The following is a 12,323-nucleotide window of genomic DNA, read 5'->3' on the forward strand; positions in this document are numbered from 1 at the left end:
ATGGTGTATTCACCACAGATTTAGCAGAATACGTCAGGTTTATTTTTGCAAGATCTTCTAGTCAAAGCCATTTCATTCACCTGTAATATTAAAAAAAACATTAATCATAAATTGGCAAAAGTAAAATCTTCAAAACTCGTTTATTGCAAGAAATATGAAAGAATTTTGTATCATATGATGTGAAAATTGCAGTGGCCCAGAGGTGCAACAGCCCAAAAAATGATCCACTATAAGAAAAAATAGAAAGCAGCCCAAAAATATTATCCACTATAAGAAAAAAAGACCACCACCCCAAAAATTATCCACTATAAGAAAAAAAAGACAACAGCCCAAAAAATTATCCACTCAAAAAAAAAAGAGAGCAGCCCAAAAAATTATCCACAATAAGAAAAAAAGACAACAGCCCAAAAAAATTATCCACTAAAAAAAAAAAAGACAGCAGCCCCCCAAAATTATCCACTATAAGAAAAAAAGAAAACAGCCCAAAAAATTATCCACTGTAAGAAAAAAAAGAGAGCAGCCCAAAAAATTATCCACTATAAGAAAAAAAGACAACAGCCCAAAAAATTATCCACTATAAGAAAAAAAAAGACAACAGCCCAAAAAATTATCCACTAAAAAAAAGAGAGCAGCCCAAAAAAATTATCCACTATAAGAAAAAAAGACAACAGCCCAAAAAAATTATCCACTAAAAAAAAAAGAGAGCAGCCCAAAAAATGTATCCACTATAAGAAAAAAAGACAACAGCCCAAAAAAATTATCCACTAAAAAAAAGGGAGTAGCCCAAAAAATTATCCACTTTAAGAAAAAAAGACAACAGCTGAAAAAATAATCCACTATTAGAAAAAAAAGACAACAGCCCAAAAAAATTATCCACTATAAGAAAAAAAGACAACAGCCCAAAAAATAATCCACTCTAAGAAAAAAAAAAGACAGCAGCCCCAAAAAATTATCCACTATAAGAAAAAAAGAAAACAGCCCAAAAAAATTATCCACTATAAGAAAAAAAGAGAACACCCCCCCCCAAAAATGATTCACTATAAGAAAAAAAAAATAGAACAGCCCAAAAAATGATTCACTATAAAAAAAAACCATCATCCACCTTTTCAATTACGGGGACACTGTTTACCTGAAAGGTCTCTTGATTTAAAATGAAGGCCACCACAAAAAATAAAAGCATAAGCTGAAAATGTTTAAGGCCTTGAGCTAATGTGGCTAATGCTAACAAAGTAACCCACTGGAAGTGGAGGTCGGTGTGCTAAAAATAAAATTATTCTAAAAATATATAGTGGATAATTTTTTGGGTTGTTCTCTTTTTTTTCTTATAGTGGATAATTTTTTGGGCTGTTGTCTTTTTTTTCTTATAGTGGATAATTTTTCGGGCAAGTGGATAATTTTTTGGGTTGTTTTCTTTTTTTTCTTATAGTGGATAATTTTTTGGGCTGTTGTCTTTCTTTTCTTATAGTGGATAATTTTCTGGGCTGTTGTCTTTTTTTTTCTTATAGTGAATAATTTTTTGGGCTGTTGTCTTTCTTTTCTTATAGTGGATAATTTTCTGGGCTGTTGTCTTTTTTTTTCTTATAGTGAATAATTTTTTGGGCTGTTGCACTTCTGGGCCACCGTAGAAAATGCCCATAAATGTAAGCAAAAATGTTAAAAAGCCAATATGTAGCATAGTTCAGAAAGTTGACCTGACTGAGCAAAATTAATGTGATTTTTGGATTCAGCACACCAAAATTATCCTAAATCAACTCAAAAAACTAAAACAATAAATTTGTTGTTGACCAGTGTAATAATCCAAATATCAACAATCATAACAATCTTAGTCAGAAGAAAAGCACAATAATTCCATTAACATGCCCAAAAAGGGGTGGGAAGAAGTATAATTTATTTAATCCCACCCCTTCTCCCTACAATATTATTAATAATATATGTCCCTCTTCCTTTTACATTACTCTTCTATATTTATATATCTATTCACACACACATAAACACACATACACACACACACTCATTCATCCATATACACATATATACATATACACACATACAAATACACATATAATCTTTTACCAATGCCTTTCTTAGTTGTGCTAGTGAATAAATAAACAAATACTAACTAACTCAAGGAAGGAAATATATACATAAACAACAGTGAACATATGGTGACAATTAATAACCCTCTTCCCTATATCTTGTGAAAAACATGTTCTTAGAAATAAGTGTTTTTGAATTGTCTTATGTTTGAACATTCCTTCCAGAGTGAAGTAAAAGAACAAAAAAATGTTTGAAAAAGCCTTGCAACCGACTTTAAGGACAAACAATCATTTGCTTACTGACATTGTGCCATGCATGATCTTTTGTTCGTTACTGTGCTTTATCTTTCAGTTTCACAACCTCCCTGCCCGACTGGGTGAAATGACATGAATGGAATTGAGAAAGCCTTAGTGACCGCAGCTGACATGCCAACTCTCTTAAAGGTCCCCGTACACTTCGGCATACTGCGCCACTCTCATGTCTGTTGCCCGGGTAAACGCTGGCTGTTATTTATTTTTTCTGAGTTGACGTGTGAATGTTAATGTAAAGATGTCTCGTTTGTCACATGAGCTGCAACTCACAAAACCTACTTCAGTTAAAATGGCATTTACAGTTCTGTGGAATATCACAGTGTTTATGTTTCAGCGACAGTGAAAGGTATTGTCAGTTGTCCTAAAAATACTGAAGAAACAGTTTTGTACACAATAATGACATCTCATAATATAACAGTACTCTGTGTTGTAATTGGCATTTGTTTAGCTGATGCTGTGTTAAAATATGCTCTGTTAATTAACTTTATGTACATTAAGACATTCCTGTAAAGCATTATTATTGATTATCTTGTCTCTTAGCTGCCTTAACTCTCTCTTTATAATAAACCCTTTCATGCATAAATTATGAGAACCTAAGTCGAGATTTTTTTCCCCGAGTGTTTTTATTCCTCTTTAGGCATGAAAAAACAGTGCAATTGAATTTTTTTTTTTTTAATTGAACCTATTTTTAAGAAGGTAGATTTGTTTTTTTATTGCTCTAACCATTAAAAAATATTTTCAATCAAAAAAATAAAAATAAAAAAAAATTAGCAATTAAAAATAAAACCTTTTCAATCAAAGAAAAAAAGTGTTGAATGCAAAAAATAAATTAATAAAAAATTTAAGATCCAAAAAATTGCATTTGAACACTTTTTCTTTGATTGAAAAGATGTTTTTTTGTTTTTTTTTTTGAGTGAAGTGAATTTTTTTTTTTTTGATTGAAAATATTTGTTTTTGGTTTGTACTTGTAGCATAATAAATGTACTGTGGTTCATTCCACTACTAGAAAACAAAGTCAAATGATGAAGTTTGGGTGATTTAACTGGTAAAATACTCAATAAAATAATCAGAAATATAATTAAAAAGTAACAAAATAAGATGAATGCAAAAAAATATTTAAGATCCAAAAAATTGCATTTTAACACTTTTTTTCTTTGATTGAGTAAGGTTTTTTTTTCTTAAAGTGATTTTTTTTTTTATTGAAAAAAATATACATATACAGGGTGGGGAAGCAAAATTTACAATCAACATTTAGTTGTTTTTTCTCAGCAGGCACTACGTCAATTGTTTTGAAACCAAACATATACTGATGTCATAATCATACCTAACACTATTATCCATACCTTTTCAGAAACTTTTGCCCATATGAGTAATCAGGAAAGCAAACGTCAAAGAGTGTGTGATTTGCTGAATGCACTCGTCACACCAAAGGAGATTTCAAAAATAGTTGGAGTGTCCATAAAGACTGTTTAGAATGGAAACAAGAGAATGACTATGAGCAAAACTATTACGAGAAAGTCTGGAAGATACTATTAAAGAAGAATGGGAGAAGTTGTCACCCGAATATTTGAGGAACACTTGCGCAAGTTTCAGGAAGCGTGTGAAGGCAGTTATTGAGAAAGAAGGAGGACACATAGAATAAAAACATTTTCTATTATGTCAATTTTCTTGTGGCAAATAAATTCTCATGACTTTCAATAAACTAATTGGTCATACACTGTCTTTCAATCCCTGCCTCAAAATATTGTAAATGTTGCTTCCCCACCCTGTATATGTATATTTTTTTTGGTTAAAGCAATAAAGAAACAAATCTACCTTCATAATTTTTCATGGAGTTCCAAAAATCTCCATTCCGCTGGACACCGTGTGTTTAATTTTTGAAGCAAAGAATGCAAATATCAGAAAGTGATCTACTGTGTGAAAACTATCAAATCAAAACATTTTTACGCAGCTAATCTGATGTTTTCTCACATTTTATCATATTCCCAATTTTTATTAGCAATTGATTTATACTCAAACATGTTAGTGCAGATCAGGTTTATCAAGAACAGCAAAGTTACAGTAATGGTCTGAATGTCAGTGTATTATTATGGGATGATGCAAAAGTGTCCACTGTGTTGGCTGATATGAAAGTAAAACAACCAAACCCATGAATATACAAGAGACCAGCTGTAGAGTAACTGTCCACTGTAGTGACCACTATGCATGAAAGAGTTAATGTGCTGGAATATATTGTTTTTTTTAAGGGTGCCTATTGTCATCAGGCTGAGGACTACAGCAGGATACCAGCCATGTTGGCTAAAGCTGCCCCTTTTTACTGTTATTGATACAGTTAATTAATTGGGATAGTCCACGATACAATAAACTAATAAACTAAACTAAACATTAATGTGGACATAAACAGGAACAAAAGTCAAATCTCTTTTTTTAAAACCTAAATAATTTTATCCTGGAGCCCTTTGGTGTAAAATCCTCTAAAACATTTATTGGATTGTGTAACAATTCAAGGTGTGAAAAAGACACAGTTACTTTGATAGTCTTTTACTATCAAATACACCACTTTTATCTTTCAATAAATATATTTATCTAAATGTCTGTTGATTATTTACCACACTGCATGTCTGTGGTACATTATACTCACATCCATTCAGCAATATTTACCTCCAAGGAGGTTATGTTTTTGCCAGGGTTTGTTTGTCTGTCTGTCTTTCTGTTTGTTTGTCTGTCCGTTAGTGTGCACCATAACTCAAAAAGTTATGGACAGATTTTGTTGAAATTTTCAGGGTTTGTTGGAAATGGGATAAGGAAGAAATGATTAAATTTTGGTGGTGATCGGGGGTGGGGGGGCCCACGGGGGGGGGGGGGGGGGAGGGGGGGGGGGGGGGGGCGCAGACCAGAAAATTTCATCAAAATCTGTCCATAACTTTTTGAGTTATGTTGCACACTAACGGACAGACAAACAAACAAACAGACAGACAGACAAACAAACCCTGGCAAAAACATAACCTCCTTGGCGTGGGGGGCCCATGGGGGGGGGCACTGATCAGCCTTGGCGGAGGTCTGCGCTCTCCGAGTGCTTGTAGTTACTGATATTATCATTGCAGATACTTTTTCTTTTGGTTCCGCTTGAATTTTCATCACGCTACAATCAATTTCAGTATTTTTATCTGTAAAAACATACAGGAAATGCTTATATCTATCAAAACATAACTAGCCACAAGAAAAAACTGTTTACAAAAAGTGATAATAGATCACTACTTTCTTTCCAAGGTAGAGCTGTATCGACTGCTAACATTTCATCGAGTCACTGAAAGTGCAGTTGTCCATGCATTAAGTGTTCCAATCAATAACCTTCTCTTAACTAACAAAAAAGTGTTTACAAAATGACAAAATGTTAATTTGATTGTTTCCTAGGCTAAAAATGCTGTTAAATGTTCAGTACACTCACAACTTAACATGTACAACAGTAACTTCAGTGCTTTAGTGGGTCAATATCACTATAAGGTGCCTTTCAAACTTCAAAATGTCCAAAAAACTTGAGATTTTCCACTTAACTTTATGTTCAATGTATGAAGTCACCTGGAGGCTGTTAGAAATGCATGTTGGTCAAGCTCACACATTTTTAATACATTTTTTGCAAGCAAAAAAATTGCACTGATATGTGTGAGTGTTTCCCCATTCACAATAAAAATCCAAAATTTCATTATTACCTCCACCAGGGAGGTTATGTTTTGGCCAGGGTTTGTTTGTTTGTTTGTTTGTTTGTTGGTTGGTTGGTTGGTTAGTTGGCAACTTAACTGAAAAAGTTGTGGACGGATTTTGATGAAATTTTCAGGAAATGTCTGAAATGGGACGAGTAACAAATGATTAGATTTTGGGAATGATCTGGATCACTGTCTGGATCCAGGAATTTTTAAAAGGATTCTTTATCATTGGGAAATAGGGATATTTTCAACATATGTATGTGTAACTCCACAATGAATGGTCAGAGTGCTTGGTAAAAAAAAAAAAAAGTAAAATAAGTTCCCAACAGGTCCCAACAGGTTCTACAAGACTGATCTGGATCCTCACAAAATTCTAGATACCATCATCCAGAACAGGAAAAAATAGTGGAGTTTTGGAATTTTCATCCTAACAAGGGAACAAATTATGGTACTGACATGCAACGAACACCAAAATATAGCCATGACAGTGTGAAATCTGAAGTGTGCCAATGGATTTGTTTTCAGCAACTATGGAGGTAGATCCAGGAGTAAAGCGCCATTTCCGAAAGTGATTTTCGTTAATAAATTCTGAACTAATCATGATATCAAAGTGAATCCAACTGCTAAAGGTACGTTCTCTTGGTTAAGGAATCTAATCATGCAGATTAAATAAATGCAAAACTATTATATTTGGAGTAAATCGAAGCTATAGAGGTAGATAAAAAAGACGATGCTATCAATGCTAAGGGTCGAAGTCCAAAGTCCAGGCATTATTTTTAGTAGATCACTGCATGGGAGACTGAGCTGCCTTGGTGGAGGTCTGCGCTCTCTGAGTGCTTTTCTAGTTTTGCGATGTGCTGAGAGGGACACCAAAGACATCTTATAGTCAAACTGACCCTAATATACCAAAGGAAAAGTAGCATAAAGGATAGAATTTAACCCTTTCATGCATGAATTATGAGAACCTTAGTCAAGATTTTTTAGCTGATTGTTTTTATTCCTCTTTAGGCATGAAAAACAAACAAACAATGCAATTGAAATTTTTTTAATGAACGTATTTTTTGTAGAGTTAGAAAAACCATGAAACAAAGAAACATGTATATCAGGAAGTGATGTACTGTGTGGCAGTTATAAAATAAGACATTTTCAATGCAGCTAATCTTATGTGACTAGTTGTTACTCACTTCATGGAGATAATATGCTAAAAAAAAAAAAAAAAACAGTGAGAAAACTGTTTTTCTTATAGTCTAATTGCAATTAGCAAATGATTTACACTAAAACATGTTATTGCAGATCAGGTTTATCAAAAACAACAAAATTACAGTAATGGTCTGAATGTTAGTGTATGGGATGGTGCATAAGCGTCCACTGTGTTGGCTGAAATGGAACCAAAACAGCAAAACCTGTGAATATACAAGAGAACAGCTGGAGAAGAACTGTCCACTGTAGTGACCAGTATGCATGAAAGGGTTAAACAACCTATTAAAACAACAACAACAACATAAGCTTTTTTTTTTTATGTTTTTCTTTTTTCATAAAAAAATGAAATCTATTCCAGTTTTAAAAGCAGGAGCACAAATGCAGATACTGAAAACGTATTCTCTTCATTAGGAACAACAGCTCTGGACAAATGCAGAACATAAGTGAAGTTGGCTGATTAACATGTTGCACAAATGCACTGTTTGTGTGTGTACTGTTACATCTACTCTGTTTCCTGATGTCTTTGTTACTGTAAGAAAGATAGAAGGAAGTTCCTTCTTCAGTTGTTCAGTCTTCGGTCCATTAACTATCATAGGGCCTGTGCAGAGAGATCTTCCACAGAAGTTATTTGAAAACTTTTACAAATGTGTGAGGACAAAAGTTTTCTTTGTTAAAAAGCTTAGACCAGGAGTAAACAATGCCCATGTGATAGCATGTGAATATTTGAATCAGTGCACCCTGCACTTTGTTTACAGGCAAAAGAGATTCAAGGAGAGCAACATCAAACACTTCTTTAACTCAACACAAAAAAATACTGTATTTAATAAATTATAATTGAAAAACTAGAATGAATGGCTACACACAGTTGGGAACCATCGTGTACAGCAGAAAACAGTCGACTACCACGGCGTATTAGGGCCACATAAGAAAAAAAAAAAACACTTGTCACTGCGAGAATAAAGTCGTTAATTAATGAGAATAAAGTCATAGTTTTAAAAAACTCATTATTTAATGAGAATAAAGTCGTTAATTAACGAGAATAAAGTTGTTGATTAACAAGAATAAAGTCGAACTTCCACTATAAGAAAAAAAAGAGAACAGCCCCAAAAATTATCCACTAGCCCAAAAAATTATCCACTGTAAGAAAAAAACAGAGAACAGCCCAAAAAATTATCCACTATAAGAAAAAAAAAAAGAACAGCCCAAAAAATTATCCACTATAAAAAAAAAAAACATCATCCACCTTTTCAATTAAGGGAGCGCTGTTTACCCGAAAAGTCTCTTGCTTTAAATTAAGGCCACCAGAAAAAATAAAAGCATAGGCTGAACATTTTTAAGGCCTCCAGCTAATGTGGCTAAAGCTAAGGAAGTGACCCACCGGCTAGTGGATATTTTTTTGGGCTGTTCTCTTTTTTTTCTTATCGTGGATAAGTTTTCGGGCTAGTGGATAATTTTTTGGGCTGTTCTCTTTTTTTTTTTTTTTTTCTTATCGTGGATAATTTTTTGGCTAGTGGATAATTTTTTGGGCAGTTCTCTTTTTTTTCTTATAGTGGATAAGTTTTCGGGCTAGTGGATAATTTTTTGGGCAGTTCTCTTTTTTTTCTTATCGTGGATAATTTTTCAGGCTAGAGGATCATTTTTTGGGCTGTTCTCTTTTTTTTTTTTTTTTTTCTTATCGTGGATAATTTTTTGGGCTGTTGCACCTCTGGGCCACTGTACAAAACAGGTTTAGAGGAAAATCCAGAAACATGCTAGCTCAAAACTGGCACAGAAAAGGCAAAAAAAATAAATAATTGGTAACTGTTAGTCAGTGTCAGTTGTGCAGCAGAAATATTATAATGACGTATATATGATATGTGAGCATGGTGAGATATATGGACAAAAGCAACTAAAGGAATCCACTGGTGACTGTTCTCCTGTAGTGTAGAAGTTAGTGACAGATGGAAAGCCTGGAGATTCCACATTTGAACATTATATTAAACTAGAAAAGCACTCGGAGAGCGCAGACCTCCGCCAAGGCTGATCAGTGCCCCCCCCATGGGCCCCCCCCACCCCCGATCACCACCAAAATTTAATCATTTCTTCCTTATCCCATTTCCAACAAACCCTGAAAATTTCATCCAAATCTGTCCATAACTTTTTGACTTATGTTGCACACTAACGGACAGACAAACAAACAAACAAACAGACAAACAAACAGACAAACAAACCCTGGCAAAAACACAACCTCCTTGGCGGAGGTAATGAGATGACTATTCTTGATCAGCCTCTTTTCTCATGTTTCGAAGAGACCATTGTTTTCACCACAGATACTTAATCTGTCCATAATCGACCCATGACAATGTTTGAAGTACATCAGTGAGAGAATTGGTGGAACAGAATGTTTAAGTAGAGATATCAAGATTGGATCAAATGTTTGACCATATTCCTGTGTGAGAAGTATTTTTTCATTAATTTTGAACCTTAATGCTTTACAGCACAGGTGTCAAACATTTGGCCTGGGGGCCAAATACGGCCCGCCAAAGGTTCCAATCCGGCCCGTGGGATGAATTTACAAAGTGCCCAAAACCAGTCTTGAATTGAATTAAGCAAAAAAAAAAAAAAAAAAAAAAATTAGCTTGAAATAAGGAAAAAATATTGAATTAAGCAAAAAAAAAATCTTCAATTAAGTTAAAAAAAAAAAATCTTAAATTCAGCAAAAAATCTTGAATTAAGCAAAAAAAAATCTTGAATTAAGCAAAAATTCTTGAATTAAGCAAAAAATCTTGAACTGACAACTTCAAATTTTTCTTTGTGCAAAAAAAAAAAAAAAAAACATTAAATGATGAAAATATTTACATTTACAAATTATCCTGCAACAATAAAATGTGAATAGCCTGAACAAATAGGAACAACCTGAAATGTCTAAAGAAAATTAAGCACAATTTTAACAATTTTCTGCCTGTTATTAAGTGTTTAGTGTCTTTGTAGATCTGATCCATAATGCACATGTAGAAATGATAAGTTGAGGCAGAATACTGTTAAAATTACACTTATTTTTCTTAAGAATTTTTTGTTTTTTCAGGTTATTCACATCTTTTTTTATATGGATAGTTTATAAAAGTATTTTCATAATTTAATGGGGCTTTTTGCACTACAACAAACACAAATATTTGGAGTTGTCATTATTTATATATTATTATGTTATTATTTTACTGGTCCGGCCCACTGCAGATCAAATCAGGCTGAATGTGGACCCTGGTAGAAAATGAGTTTGACACCTGTGCTTTACAGGTTTTTGCTCCCAACGTGCACCAGAATGCACCTATAGAGCATGCAGAATGAAATGCTCAGAAAAGTTCAGGGTTTATTTTCTTTCCTCACTTTCATCACTGCAGTGGTCAGTCATATGACCTAACAGTGAATACTGAGCACAAACTTGGCGATGGTTTTTAACAAAAGTAGAAAGTAGCAGGTCAGCCAAGAATCAGCATTAGGCTGTTTATGTCATAAACTAAGGCTTTAGTAGAAGTCATTCAAGTTGTTCCACGGTTGATGTTTTTGCTCCCACTTTAAATTGTCCCAATTTTCCTTGACCACAAAATTAATGACAGAAGTGTTAAACTGTGTCTAAGAAAAATGTTAATGAAAATAAATCCTAATGCTTCTTAATCACTCAGAGAGCTGTTGGTGCATCTCAAATAATATTGGCCACAATAAAGTGCAGTGATTTTACCATACCATACCATACCATACCATACCAACTTTATTTATAATGCACTTTAAGAACTTTACAGCTGGCCATATTCCTGTGTGAGATGTATTTTTTCATTCATTTTGAACCTTAATGCTTGACAGCACAGGTGTCAAACATGTGGCCCGGGGGCCAAATGCAGCCCGCCAAAGGTTCCAATCTGGCCCGTGGGATGAATTTACAAAGTGCCAAAACCAGTCTTGAACTGAATTAAGCGAAACAAAAAAAATAGCTTGAATTAAGGAAAAAATGTTGAATTAAGCAACAACAAAAAAAAAAAAAAAAAAAAAAAAAAAATCTTGAATTAAGTAAAAAAAAAAAATCTTGAATTAAGTTTTAAAAAAAAAAAAAAAAATCTTGAATTAAGCAAAAAAAAAAAAAAAATTATATTCAGCAAAAAATCTTGAATTAAGCAAAAAAAATCTTGAATGAAGCAAAAAATCATGAATTGACAACTTCAAATTTTTGTCTTTGTTTTGGTGCAAAAAATAACATTAATGATGAAAATATTTACATTTACAAATTATCCTGCAACAATAAAATGTGAATAACCTGAACAAATATGAACAACCTGAAATGTCTAAAGAAAATTAAGCACAATTTTAACAACATAAAACAAGGGATTAAATAAGTAAATAAGTAAGTAAAACTAGTGATAACACAGGGTGTAAAGCGGGCTAAGAACAACAAAATACAACCATCATAAAAACAAAGACAAATTAAAATCTGATAAAAACAGCATAAAAAAAAACAAAACATTTTAACAGGATTTTCATATTCATTATTATACTGTTGCTCTTAAAGTTGAAATAATTTTGTATCTATCTATCTATCTATCTATCTATCTATCTATCTATCTATCTATCTATCTATCTATCTATCTATCTATCTATCTATCTATCTATCTATCTATCTATCTATCTATCTATCTATCTAGTTGTAATAAAATATATATATACCCATAAAATTATAATAAACACACTGAACAGTTGGTGGTATGGGCGGGTGAACATGGGCTTAGATTGTTTTCCTGGGTGTCTAAATTCCACCTCCGTTATGTAACATATTTAGTGTTAATCCAGTAACTTGAAAACAAACTTCCAAGGTAGACTTCACCAAAAACCTCCATTCCTCCCTCATTCTTTCCCCTCAAACCTCCTAATCAGAATAACCCTGTTTGAACTTAGGCGAGTGAGTTATGAATTCAGAAAAGTAAAATTAGTTAGAAGCTGATTCAGCTCTGAGGTGACTGGGTAATGCCTCTTGGACGTGGGCCACATTTATAAGCGCTTGAGAAGGATTCAGATTTATACGGCAAAGCTTTAGAAGGTCACAACA

This window comes from Sphaeramia orbicularis, chromosome 5 (genome assembly GCF_902148855.1).
Source record: "Sphaeramia orbicularis chromosome 5, fSphaOr1.1, whole genome shotgun sequence".
Lineage (NCBI taxonomy): Eukaryota > Metazoa > Chordata > Actinopteri > Kurtiformes > Apogonidae > Sphaeramia > Sphaeramia orbicularis.